The sequence below is a fragment of the Sminthopsis crassicaudata genome, chromosome 6 (genome assembly GCF_048593235.1).
Source record: "Sminthopsis crassicaudata isolate SCR6 chromosome 6, ASM4859323v1, whole genome shotgun sequence".
Taxonomy (NCBI): Eukaryota; Metazoa; Chordata; class Mammalia; order Dasyuromorphia; family Dasyuridae; genus Sminthopsis; species Sminthopsis crassicaudata.
The window spans coordinates 3,292,459-3,306,808 of record NC_133622.1 but is presented as its reverse complement, the minus strand read 5'-3'; the positions used below and the strand labels follow the sequence as shown (position 1 = coordinate 3,306,808).

Sequence of the window (14,350 nt, the reverse complement as noted above, 5' to 3'; positions counted from 1 at the left end):
AATGATATATGTCATTTTCAAGTGGATCCCTATTTAGAAGCTATGTTGTGTTTTGGTGACTAAGTAACCTGGATAGAGTGAAGAATGGCTTAAAGTCTCCTCAGAGACAAGTTTTGCTTGTGAATAAAAAAAAAAGCCCAACTTCAGCAAGTCTGCACAAGTTACAATGACAGACACTCTGATTCTCTCTCTCCTCCTGTCTGTCTTCCTCCTTTTCCTCTCCCTCTCCTCCTTTTCGTTTGTAGATGAAAGAGCACTGTCCTTGAAGTAAGAACATCCAAGTTTAAGTCCAACCTCCTCTACTTACTTTGGACAAGCCAAATAACTTTTACCCTTTTCTTTCAAATCAAAATATTTGCATTTAACTGGTTTCTGCAAGAAAATCATTAAAAATTGTTTGTGGCAGCTCTTTTTGTAGTGGCTAGAAACTGGAAGATGAATGGATGTCCATCCATTGGAGAATGGTTGGGTAAATTCTGGGATATGAAGGTTATGGAATATTATTGCTCTGAAGAAATGACCAGCAGGAGGAATACAGAGAGGCTTGGAGAGACTTACACGAACTGATGCTGAGTGAAATGAGCAGAACCAGAAGATCACTGTACACTTCAACAACAATACTGTATGAGGATGTATTCTGATGGAGGTGGAAATCTTCAACATAAAGAAGAGCCAACTCACTTCCAGCTGATCAATGATGGACAGAAATAACTACACCCAGAGAAGGAACACTGGGAAGTGAATGTAAATTGTTAGCACTACTGTCTATCTACCCAGGTTACTTATACCTTCGGAATCCAATACTTAAAGTGCAACAAGAAAATGGGATTTACACACATATATTGTATCTAGGTTATACTGTAACACATGTAAAATGTATGGGATTGCCTGTCATCTAGGGGAGGGAGTAGAGGGAGGGAGGGGAAAATTTGGAAAAATGAGTACAAGGAATAATGTTATAAAAAAAAAATTACTTATGCATATATACTGTCAAAAAAAAGTTACAATTATAAAATTAATTTAAAAAAAAAGAAAATCATCAAAAATTAAAGAATTTTTGCAAGAAAATTGTTCTACAACTCTTAAGTATTACAAAAATTAATTTGGTGCAATTTTTAAACAAAAATATTAATTTTCAAACCCTTTGCTAAAGTGATCAAAGAGCCTTCTAATATGTCAAAGAAATCTTAAGTTTTTCATGGGTTTAAGTGGAGAATGGCTTGGATCTTTCTTGAGTACTCTGGATCCCCTTAGTTATCATTCCCACTGATAAACCATTATTATCAAAACAGATTGTCAATCAATACTTTCAAATAACCAAATATAGAAAACAGCTGCACAGAAATATCATGAGAGAACCTCTACTTGTAAGTTGGACAATATGGATTAGGAAAATCTGAATAGCCTTTTGCAGAACCAACCTACAGTCTTTTGGGATGTCACTGTGTGTAGTATGAATTAAAAAAAGAAAAGCATTTGTACCATCAATGTGTGATGTTATGGTTAACAGCAAGTGTTCAACAAATACAAAAAGGACAGTCTTTTTAAACTTTAAAATTCTGAAAATCAAAGATGGTTTTTCAGTCTGTGAAATCACGGGGATAACTGACCCACAGAGGAGAGAAGTGAAACATGCTCTTTCCAAAAGCAACGGCAACATTGACTTGACTATGATTCCCAGAGCAAGAGGAGTGAGGGGGTGGAGGATGAAGAGTACATGTACTGCTAGGACAGGTGGCAAAATGGCCAGTTTGAAATAAAACTAAAACATGAAGAAAAACTGTAAATTTACAAAAACCACAATACTGCATTTGGTGAAGAATTCTTTGGGTAAACGTCTTTTAGGAGACAGAATGGGAATGGAGCAATGTAATTATAGGCTAAGTAGAGGAAGTACTAAACCTTAGAAGATGGCATAGGATTTAGAGCTGGAAAGGGACAGTAGAAGAGTATTTTTGAACTTGATTCTTCAACGGGTGCCTTCTGATGTTGCAAAATAATATACTTCTTCAGGGGTTCAGTCAAGGAACACAGCCTAAACTTCTGTCAAGTACAACCCTCCAACAACGTAAGTAGGCAAAGTCTTTGAATGCTATAATTTTTTTCTTAATATGACATATTTCCAATCATTTTCTAATCTTCAGAAATGAATGAAACTGAAGCAAAGAATTGGTGAGAAGAGTTTTTAGATGACCATAAACCACATCAGGAGCTGGGAGGAAAAGATAATAAAACATACTTTCCTCCTCTGGAAAGCAAGAGCTTTCTAAGTATAAAATGCTGCATACTCCATCAGATGTGGTCATTGTATCTGATTGGCTTTAATTATGACAAAATTTTGAGTGTCAAGTTATCAGGATATGTCAGTGTTATTAAAAAGGCATTTTTTTTTTTAATTCAAGTCTCTGGGAAAAAAGTTTTAAAAAATCAAAAACAGTTTCATGTGGGAAAAGCTGCATTCAGTAAGACAGAAAGAGGTAGTCTTTAGTTCCTTTTTTTTTTTTTTTTTTTCATTTTCTGCTTGACACTGAAAGTTTGTTTTTGTTTTACCTTAAAACCTTTGTTTTACCTTAACCTGGACAATTTGTTCTAAATTATGACCAGGCAAAAGTTTGAGGGGAAGGAAGATAATGAAATCCTCAAAGGTTGGTTTCTTGTGAACCCATTTTTAACAAGAAAAAGCTTTTTAAATGAATTCATATTTTCCAAATAAACATAAAATAATCTGTCAAACACGAAACTTTTTCAAAGAGACCATTTATATTTTTGTATCTCTATGCTGAAAAGTTTGGATCTATATTCCATTCCCCATTCATCGCCCATTCCCCTACTACTACATCTCCTCCCCACCCCAAATATTCATGGCTTAAATGTTTACTAATACTTCATATATTTAGCATTTTTCTTCTCATCATCAAAGTTTTGTTGTTTTTTTCTTTTGAGGGGGGGTAAGAAGAGTGCAGAAAACAGGTAAAGTTGATTTAATAACTCACATTTCTATGGCATTTTAAGGTTTACAAAGTCCTTTGCTCACAACAATCCTGCAAGAAAGTACAAAGATTACTATACCCATTTAATGAGAAAGCAAGCTGTATGTCAGAAAAGTAAACACAGTTCATAAATAGTTAGTGGAATTTAAATTTGACCCCCCTAATCTTATGACTAACGCAGCCACTTCCCTATGAAGAAGTGTGTTACAAAAGAAAATCACTCCGGGGGCAAGACTAGCGGCTTCCAGGAATGACTAGCTCCTAACTTGATTCCTAGAGATCAAGGAAGAACTTAGAGCCAAGAAACCAGAGCTGGATTTTTTCTTCTTAAATTAGTCCATTAATTCATATAGAATAAGTTATAATCAACTCCTGAGTAAACACCAGTCTCCGCACTTGACGAATGGGAAAACTGGAATCCAGAACTGCCCATTACCCAAGGTGGCGGGGAAAGCAGCAATACCCAAGGCAGAAGAGTTCCACGCTCACTAAAATCACCGCTACTACCATTATTGAAAAGGGAAAGGGCCCAGGGGCAAGAAAACTGCACCAAATAATGACAAGCAAAGGAGTAAAGGACACAATAAATGCCCACGTAGCCTGAAGCAGGGAACAGGCGTTTTCAATGGTGACCATTTCACGGCTCCCATAACCAGTTTTTTAAAGCTGCTAGCAAGAGAAGGGGCCTAACTGGCTCTAAGGTGCTCTGGCCTGCAGAACAAAGGGAGGGCCCGGTCCACCCACTTCTTACCTCCGTGGCTCGGAGAGTCTGGACGCTATTCGGCCTCTAACCAACAGAGAGTGCCGCGACTGGAAAGGCCGAGGCACAAGGGTCAGAAAACGGCCCGGCCGTCCGCGCCATCAGACAAGACGAGGGAGCCCGCCGGGATTGCTCAGCTCGTTAATGGTTCTGATCCCGGCTCAGGGAAGCCAAAGGCCAGGGAAAGGCCAACGGGAAGCCTGGACTCAGGTGACCCCTCTTCCAAGGTTATGCCCCTGGTCGCGGGGACCAAGCGTCCGGCCCTGAGAGGCCCGCTCCTTGAGTCCTCCTTCCCCGCCTCTCACATGCACCCGGGAGCTCACTCTGCAGCTGCAAACAGCTCTAGGATGCTTTGCATGTTACCAGAAAACTGCACTCACATCATGTGATCGTCATGAAAACGGAGCTAAAAGGACAATCACAGGAAAGCTGGCATTCCGCAGCCTTCCGAGCCTCCCAGGGGCCGCGCTTAGCACTTCACAATTCCCCCCCAGCGGCCCTCCTGCCTCCCGGAGAGGGGGGGGCCGCGGTCCCAGCTCCAGAGAAAACTGAGCCCTGGGGGATGGGGCAGAGTAAGTCCTCCGCAAAGGCTCTGAGGTCACCCTTGGGGCGCACCCCCTCGGCTCCCCGCTGTCTTCTGGATTACAAAACAGGAACTCAGAAATGGCGTCTAACTAGGCAAGCGAGATGTCCCACAGCAGCTTCTGCCTCCTGGGCTAGGGAAGGGCCTTCCAGAAAGTGCGGGCGGGCCCCCTCCTCTCGCGGGGAAACAACTGGGGGGGCCGAGCGGGCGCTCAGCACTCAGACACGCGGTGCGCAGGCTCGGGGCCAATCCGCAGCGCCATCCAGTGATTTCGGGGAGAAATAGGCCGACAGTCACCGAGATCCAGCTGCAGCAGGGGGCGCTGTGGCGGTTTCCCAGGAAACCCACAGCTGACACTGCCAGTTCTGGCCCAGGCACACCCCCGCTGCAGAATAGAGACCCCGGCCGCTCCGGCCTGCTTATTAAACCGCCCCGGTCTCCGCCACTCCACGGAAGGAAAGGCCCGGGCCTTCACGGGGAGTTCCCGCGAGCCCACCTCGTCTTAACTATCGCGAGCGCTGGCTGCTGTCCCCGTCGCTTTACAGGCGGGGGCACCGAGGCGGCTCCCGGAGTCGGGGGCTCCGAACCCAGCGCCCCGCCCCAGTGCCTCCGGCCACCCCAGTCATTGCAATGCAGGAATGCACCCTTCCGAAGGGTAACGCTGGCGCCGAGAGCACCAGAAAGGGCCTACCGCTAACAAAAACGCGGGGAGACAGAAGCCCAACAGGGCACCCCGCGGGGCTGCAAACGCCACAAGGCCCATTTTCCGATTTCTAAGCGCGGGGCGCAGCGCAATCTCCGCGCTCATCTGGGTTTTTTCCTCCTCCCAGTTTCCTCTCACCCAACCAGGGCCATCACAGGGACTCTCGGGAAATAAAAACAAGGGCACCGCCCTAAGTCCAAACCGAACGGGCCAACCAAGGGGGCCTGCCGGAAAAGGGGGGGGCCGAAGGGACGAGATACTTACTCGGCCACCAAGGAGGCGACCGCCGGACGGGGCCTCTGAGACCGGGCTGCGGCAGCCTCTTCTCCCGGGAGATTTCACCGGACGCTGAGCAGCTGCCCGAGCGTGCCCACGCCGTGAGGCTCACAGCGCAGGACTGCCCCCATGTGACGTCACAGGGCTTCCCCACGCGTGAGTTCCGTTCTGGGGAGCTCGGTGCCACTGCTGGATGCGCAGCACCTGCGCCCCCCACAGGCCTACACCCTGCCTTAGTCTGCCCCCCCCATTGTGCTCCCCCATGTATACGGGCCCCTCAGAGCTCTGCAATCCCCTAGGTTTGTGTCCCCCAGACCTCCCGTCTCCCCCTAAGATTGCATTCTCCTCCAGTTCAACCATGGGGCTCATGAAGGGACAAAGGGGAGAAGCGTTGCGGGCTGGAGCTTTCGTGCCGGGGAGTCTAAGGGGTCAGAGGTCCTTTTAGCTGGAGTCGGAGACTGTGCACACCTGTCTCCGGTGGGTGCAACGCTTCTAGAGGCATCCTAGCTGCTTGGGGGCAAGACGAGGGGAGGCCTACGAGCAGACGCTGAAGGCCGCTGCTCCCACGTCCACTCAAGACCGCACGCGGCCTGCAGGTCCGGTCTAGGCTGAGGTCTCTGCTGGGCTCCCTCTACTCTACCCCGCCCTGCCCCGCCCCTCGGCAGCTGTCTTTCAGCAGGGGGCCTGCCCCTCCCCCTTCCCTTCCCCTCTCGTTTCTCCGCCCCGAAGGGGGTCGCGCCACTGGACCGGGGTTCGGTCTCGCCATTCCGGCCTCCTCTTCTCCTCCCCGCCCCCAACCGCGCTGAAGTCGACGCCGAGCCCAGCCTGGGAAGGACTTGCTCTCCAGGTTGCGGCTCCCCCTCCCGGCCGCCAACTCTCCTGCAGCACCGGTTCCGAGCTCCCGGGCCCCGAGGCCAGGCAGGCCGCGCAGGCCGCGCTGCTAGACCCCGGTCTGGGCTGCGAGGCTGCCCCCGGCCAACCCCAGCCCGGACCGGGCTTTCACCAGAGAACAGGCCGACCTAGCCGGGCCGGAGCCGGGGTGCGGGCCGCGAGCTACTGCGGACTGACGCTACTCACCCGGCGGGCCGGGCAGCCCCGGCGACCGGGGCGCTCGCTCCAAGCCGGCAGCTCCCGCCCCAGTGCGACGCATCCGCTTCTGGCAGCCACCGCCGCGGATCATGGAGGTGCGCGCTGCCCTGTAGTTCCCTACTCGGTGAGCGGAGCCGCCCCCAGCCTTCCGAGCATGCGCAGTGACTGTCGCACGCTGTAGGCGCCGATCCCGCAGCTGCTGCCGCTACCTCCCTTCCTTCCAGCTTTTAGCCCCTGCCACGGGAGAAGGGAGACCCCAGGTGGCCGGGCCGAGAGAAGCAGGGAGAAGAGCGCCCTTGGGGCGAGGCGGACGGAACGCGTTTGGGCCGACGGTTTGGGCGTTACCCGAAACCCCCATCCCGCCGCCATATGCACGGAGGGCTCTACATGGGAATGGTCCCACGGACCAGGTGCTGCCTCCGCGCCGTGAGCGGGGCACGGGCAGTTCCCCTTCTCAGGCGGGGTGGAAATGCAGCCTACGAGTAAGGGACGCCCGAGGGAGCCCAGGAGCACGGCCAAGCACCCACGCATGCTGGGGATCCACCCGAGGCAATGCGTTGGCGGGGAGAAAACGGGGCTTGCTGTTTCCAAGGCTACCAAAGGAGGTCCGAGGAGGGGAGCCCTCCACGTGTCCGTGCCGGGTGGAAGGCGGACCTCGAGTCTCCGCAGTTACGTCCTGGGGCTCCGTCCTCCACCCCTTAGCGAGGCTGCAGCTCGCCCCTGCACGAGGTCGGCCCTGCAGGGAACCCTGGGGGCATGCGCGGACACGTGAGAACCAGAAATGTAGAGGCCCAGTTCCTGGCGGTGGGGGAGGCGCCGCGCTCTGCGGGGAACAGCCTCAGGGAACTGGACCCCATCCCCCAGTCGGCCCCCTCTAACCTCTCCACACAAAACCCCCACATGGGGTCGTGACCCACAATTTGAGAAGCTTTGGGGAGATCTTTGCCCTTAAGTCTGAACAAGTTTTTCTCCTCAGAGTAATCACTGCACCACTTCCCTGACAGCCCCTTAAAAGTCAAGGTGGCCAGTAATAGGAGCGGGGCTCGTCCACAGCCCCTGCCTCATAAATCGGGGCTCACCTTCCCTGGAACCTAGGCTCATTCAGTGAATGCTCTTGTGGTGGGCTAATTTCTCTGCCCAGTGGAGGGGGATGGCAAGTGTCCTGGGGGAGGTCTCCTGAGCTAAAGCATCCGAAGTCCAGGTTCACAGGAAACCCCTCGAACCAGGCTTGAGAGATCCCTGGGGGATCAAACGTCCCTGGACCATACTGTCCGCTACTTTGTGGGACTAATCAACTAGTGAAGGGAAAAAGAAGCAAGCGGGTTAAAGCAGGTCCATCCTCCTAGACCCAGCTGCAGTCTCCAGTCCTAACCCCTAGCATACACCGTCCGGAGACCTCATTCTGGAGACGGAACATAGGAATCACAAGTAGTTCTCTGCCCGAGCACTGGTGAAGCAAAATAGAACAGTCCATACTTACAAACTGCTCACATTCAAAGGGAGAAGACAAATACAAAGACAATCTAAATAGAGTAAATGCAAGCTAGCTGGCAGGGGCAGGAAAAGAGCAGAGGAGATCAAGAAGGGCCTCCTGGAGGCCATGCATGTTGGAAGTTCTAGGACTGTAATGGGCCGAACTTGAAACGAAGGATTCTTACAAGGTACTAAGTCCAATTGATGAGACAGTGGTTATCTAGTTTAGCATGGTTCAGTATGACCGATTTCATCTTAGAACAAATGGTTTCCGAGAGATACAGTGATTAGTTTATACTCAGTGTAGAGCACATAAGCTGGAGCCTCAACCAGGCTGATTCTGAGCTAGAGACAGAGAGGCAGAGAAGACAAGAGAACTGGAGGCAGGACCTTAAGGTCTCACAGAGGAGGAGACAGAGAAGACAAGCGCACTAGACGCTCTCACAGCCAAGAAGCCAAATTCATTTCACCTTCAGTCAGGCCCCTGGGGGCTGGCCTGGCCTCCTGCACTTTCTCCGGCCGAGACCAAGGCCGGGTCGGAAAGGCTCTCCAGAAAGCTGCCAGCCCCAGGAAGGAGACAATAAAGGATTTGGACTTTTAACACCTGGCTGTTTTTGTGGTGACCACTGAACAGAAAAGAAGGCTGCCTCAGAGACCCCCAGGAAAACCAAAACAGAGAACAGTACAGTCATTTATTTTAAAGATTTTTCCAAATTTCATTTTAATTGGGAATGTTGAGTATATGAGTGTTTGATACTTCTGGAAGGAATAAGTGGAGGTATTTGAACCTAGGTCCTATGACCAGACAGCCTCCAAAGCTTTAAATCTGTGATCCAAAGGAAACAAAAGCCAGCATTCTTTCCAAGCTGTGCTCTGAACCAAATTCTCCAAGTTATCTCATCTTATACTATGACAAACTGGAACTTGGGAATCATTTCATCGAGCCAACAGGATGGTGGTGATCTTGGGATGAATCCGAGTCCAAGGTTTTGTGCTTCAGCCTCCAGTCCGCTTGTCTTCTCTAGTTCTGTATTATAAACCTAGCTGAGGCTCCTAGCTTATATGCTCTACACTGAATATAAACCAATCATTTTATCACTAGGAAATGACTGTTTACCGTAGGATGAAATCAATCATACTGAACCATACTAAACTTGAAAACCATCGTCTCATCAATTCCGCTTAGTTAATACTTTGTAAAAATCCTTTGTTTCAAGTTCAAAATTCTGGCCCATAACATAGAACTGCAATTTGAACTTAAGCTCCATGCATGATTCTCACTATTTATGGCTCCTTGTACCATAAATTGGCCAAAGTAGACTACAAGAGGTGAAGTGTCACTACAAGTCTTCATCTGCTAGATGGCTATTTGTCAAATGTATTTTTAGAAGATTCTGCTTACTTGTGAACCACGTATATCTAAAACCTCAAAGCTAAAAGGGACCTCAGGGAAGATCTAATTGGAGATATAAGACTAAAGTCATTTATCCCTCTGATACTTGGTCACCATGAACCAGGTATCCTTCCTCGGTACCAGTCTGATTAAATTCTTTATTTTGCAAATGTGGAACTAAGGTACCAGGAAAGATATTTTCTCAGAGGTCACACAGGTGGTGATCAAAAGTGGGATTTTTGGTCAATGCTTTTTCCACTGTACCATTCAAACAACTGCTTTAGAAAAACAGCACTATATCAAACTAATCCCTATTGAGAAATGTAGCCACTTAGGAGTATGCTGAACCCCCAACCTTGCCTGCCTGAAGTGCTATACAGTTTATCAGAAGTGAAAGTAGGGGAGGGGGAATAAAATATATGTACCTCTCAGTAGGGCTCAATTCATAAACATTTATAAAACCCTTCTAAGAAGCTTTGAACTGAAATGTTCCGTTCCTAAGTTCCTTTATAATAGAGGCACATCCCATTGAACCATTTCCCAAAGAATTGCCTATACCAGATTCAAAAATTGCTACAAGATCTATGTATAATCTGTTCAAAGTCTCTCTTCAAAATGTCTGCTCCAGAGAGGATTCTGGGAAGATGGTGGACTAAGACAAATTACCTAACTCTCCCAAATTTCCTCTCAAACAATTTAAAATAATTGCTTCAAAGTGAATTTTGAGCAGCAGAAATAAAAGTTGGATTGAGCAGTTATGATCCAAAGAGTTAAAACACTATGCTTCAAGAAATTAAAAATTGGGGCAGCTAGGTGGTGCAGTGGATAGAGCAGTCTTAAAATCAGGAGGACTTTAGTTCAAATCAGATTTCAGACACTTAACACTTCCTAGCTGTGTGACCCTGGGCAAGTTGCTTAACCCCAATTGCCTCAGCAAAATAAAATAAAAATTGCCCTGAAGTTTTAGAAATAAACAGTAAAGTAGAAAAAATCCTGAAAAACATTTCAAGATGAAAATTTATAGGAACATTATAGTTAAGTTTCAAAGTTGTAAAACCAAAAAAAATTCTATCAAAGGGTAATTAAACTGTGCTAAAGCGTCTGCAAACTGACCTATACCTTCTAGTTGGTCAAAGGTGATTTGTATATTAACTCCAGTTTGCCTAGTTCATTGGTCTTGTATTCTACAGAGTTTATTACACTCCAAAACCACAAGTTTTGTCTAGGTTCTAAACTATAGATTTCCAATCACTAGAGGTTAAAATTTCAAAACCTAAATTCTCTTAACATAAGATGTAGTCCCATAAAGATTGCAACGCTTTTTCAGATCTTTGAAAATTTGCAGATCAAAAGGAGTGTATCTTCTCCTTTCTTGACCTGAAGTCAAACTCTTGAATAACAGTATGATTCTGTGAGGGATAGAAAATCCTATCCAAAAATGACTTCTCAGAGACCTCTTGAAGTAAAAAGCAGAAAAGTTGTTAATTTAACAAATTCTCATGAGAATGAGCAATTCCACCGTGAGGAGGGAAAGAAAGAAAGTTCAAGGTAGAAGGGCTAAAGAACTAAGGGAAGATATACAGTTTTTATAGGTTTAATTGCAAAAGGATTACATCATGAGTTTGGGGAACATTAAGAGATAGGTGTCCCCCCTTCCTCACCAGTTAATTGAATGTCATCATGTATCTCAAAAACTAAACAATTAGTAGCCTAAACATCGATTGCCTGGACAGACATAAATGTCATCAAAAAATCTAAGCAATTAGTAGCCTAAACATTGAACATACCTATGCAGGTCAGAGACCTAGAGAAGATAGAATACAGAAAAGGAATTTAACATTGCTGTAAGTTCTTCACCATATCCTTACTTCATACTTGCTCCACACAATTCTATTTTTAAATCAAATATATCCTGTCATTCATTTTAGCTTTAACTAGCTCCTTTTGTAATCTTGTCATTTGGTATAAACAAAGCTGCTTCATGGGTAGTGCTGATTGTCACTGCCCCTCCCCCTCCTCCTCTCTCCACCCAAGAAGGGTTAATTGAGGGAGGTAGAGCAGGGGGTGGGGAATACCCTAATGGCTCCTGCTGTGAAGCACCATAGTCCTTAATTTCATCAGTATTGGACTTAACTCCTTTCTTGTCTAATTCTTCATGTTTTTCTTTTCTTTTTTTTTTTTTTTTCTTTGAGGCTGGGGTTAAGTGACTTGCCCAGGGTCACACAGCTAGGAAGTGTTAAGTGTCTGAGATCAGATTTGAACTCAGGTTCTCCTGAATTCAAGGCTGGTGCTCTATCCACTGCACCACCTAGCTGCCCCCTTCTTCATGTTTTTCAACTGTTTTATCAGTACCCTCTTCCTCCTGCTCTTTCTTCTTTTTCCTTCTTCTAATACTTACGTAGTTCCTTAAAGCAATTGTATTGAATTATACATAGAAGATATTTCTTTAGGAATTCAATCAGGACCATTATAATATTCAATTAATTGCTCTCCTACTAGTTTCCACTTGTGTTGCTCTAATTCTTCTTCCTTTGAGAACCAAGGGGATATATACTGTAATGTTTCTAGAAGTCCAATGATCTGCTCCCAAATTATAATCAAACTTTGGTTTTTTATTAGTTTAACTATGCATTCTATACACTTCTCTTGGGGTGAGGAAGGCTGTTTTCTAAGCATTGGTCCCATTTCAGCTGAAACACTAGTTTAGTCCTTAACAAAGTTTCCTGATTGTCTATTTTTGTACTCACCCCATTTCCAACCACAGATGTAGGTTCTTAGTCCATGTTCGGATGCCAATTGTAATGTTTTGATTTGCTTTCTGGAGGTGTCGGGATCAGCCTTGTTTTCAGCAAAATGATCACTAGAATAGTCAGGGATGAACTCCAAAAGTCTTTATTGTCTCCTTCACAGTCTGTCTCCTTGCCTGGGGCCCTGCTACCTTTCAGGAAGGCCTTAAGATGGGCCTTGCTCTCTGGAGACATGGAGGACAGGCCAGCCATCATGATGGTGAGAGATTGAATGTCCCTCTCCCAGTCCTTGTTGGCTCTTACATACTCATAAGTGCATCATCATAGGTGTCAATCTTGTATAACTATATCAAGTACTAAAGTACATGGATATTAAGTACATATATAACTAGATAAGCATTGTCTTCTCAATTCCACTAACAGCTTGTTGTAGGACTAAATCAATTATACTGAGCCTTAAGTATATTTCTCCAAAGTTCCTGTCCTTTTCATAAACCCATTTTAGAAAACTAATAAATGTGTAATGGGCCAGAACTCTGGAGAAATATACTTGAGGCAAGGATTCTTACAACAAAGTGTTAACTCGGTGGAATTGATGAGACAACAGTTATCTTGTTTAGTGTCAGTTCTCTAGTTTCCTATGATTGATTTTATCTTACAACAAATAATAGCTCCCTAGTGATGTAAAGATTGGCTTATACTCAGTATGATGAAAGAATTAAATTGTAATAAAGTATTTAAGAGTTCAGAATTAGACTTAGAGGAGGACTTGAAGAGACTTGAATATAGAGATCCTCTTGGTGGCTGGCTTATCCTCCTTCACTTCTCCACTGAGACCAAGGCCCATGTGAAGGTCTCCCAGAAGCTAGCCTGGCCCCAGGCAAAGGAGACAAAGACTTTGCTCTTTATTTCTGACTATTCTTGTGGTGGTTATTCTCTGAAACCACAGCCCATTTGGAGGACCTCCAGAGAGCTAGCCAGAACATTACATTTTGGCACCTGAATGTGGATGTAAGGATTTACACTCAGCAGTGCCACTGAAAAAATCTTGAGTTCAATGGCAAAGTCCCAGTGATCCAGAAATAGGGTGAGTACAAAAATAGACAAACAGGAAACTTTGGTAAGGGCTAAACTAGTGTTTCAGCTGGAATGGTACAATGCTTAGAAAAGAACATTCCCCAACCCAAAGGAAGTGTGTAGAGTGCATAGTTAAGGTAATAAAAAAATAAGGTTTGATTTTAACTTGTAAGTAGATCATTGAACTCTTAGAAACATTACAGTACACGTCTCCTTGGTTCTGTAAGGAAGAAAAATTAGAGCCAAGTAAGCAGAAACTAGTGGGAGAGCAACTAATTGAATATTACAATGATAATGGTCCCGTTTCAATTCCTGAAGAAACATTCCACATACAACATAAAACAATTGGCCTTACGGAATTACACAAGTATTAGAAGAAAAAAGAGAAAGAGCAGGAGGGAGATGGTACTAACAAAGTAGCTGAAAAGTACGAAGGTCCAGGCTAGCTCCTCTGAAGGGCTCAGAATAAGTCCTTGCCCCACATTGGGCGCCAAAATGTGAAGGTCCTGTCATCTTTTCAATTATAATCCTTCTCTGGGAGGAGAGTTCTTTTCTGTAAAACCTTTTCCTCTATGAGCAGGTTTCTTAGGAAGCTTCTGGAGCCTTCAGCTAGACTCTCCTTCCAGACCACCGTCTAAACTCAATATCCGTCAAACTAACTCTAGGCTCTTTTATCCTCCCAGAGAATGGGCATGTGAGAACTCAAGGACTTGTGGGAAAATTACTTCAACCAATGAACTTGCTCCTTTTAAAGGTTGTGTAAACTCCTTTAAATATGTAAACTCCTCCTCAAAAGTTCAAAGTTGTAAACTCCCCCTAAAGGCCGGAACTAAAGGTGTGATTTCTGAGCTAGAGAACTGCCCAGACAACCCGAGTTCTCACCTTGTAATCCTAACAGAAAAGCATGAAGAATTACACAAGAAAGGAATTAAATGTAGTGGTACTTCACATCAGGATCCATTCCCCATCTCATGACTCTCCCTCAATTTCCCCTTCTTCCGTGGAGGGAGCAGGAGGGGGGAAGGCAGTGGCACAATAAGCACCACCAATGCAGCAGCTTTGTCCACCCCCTATGACATATTTAGAAAAGATACTAATTAAAGCTTAAAAAGGACAGGATATACCTGATTTAAGAGTAGTACCATACCTTGTGATTTAAGATTTTGACTTCAGGTCAAGCCAGGAGAAGATACACTCCTTTCAATCCAGAAATTATCAAAAATCTGAAAAAGGTTCGCACTCTTTATGGGGCTACATTG

General features: G+C 45.7%; 1 protein-coding gene across 12 annotated transcripts in view; it reads right to left on the bottom strand.

Moving 5' to 3' along the window:
- ZNF518B (zinc finger protein 518B) overlaps positions 1–14,350 on the bottom strand; it is a 70,733-nt gene that overhangs the window by 39,590 nt on the left and 16,793 nt on the right. For 7 of the 12 annotated variants that reach the window (XM_074274801.1, XM_074274804.1, XM_074274800.1 and 4 more), the window contains exon 1: positions 6,390–6,545. The exons of 1 other annotated variant lie outside the window; for it this stretch is intronic. The gene's annotated coding sequence lies outside the window, so the exon portion shown is untranslated. Of the gene's footprint in view, positions 1–3,741; positions 5,234–5,300; positions 5,496–6,389; positions 6,546–14,350 lie in introns of those variants that run through there. 4 more of the 12 variants (XM_074274808.1, XM_074274807.1, XM_074274797.1 and 1 more) reach the window with 4 other exon arrangements.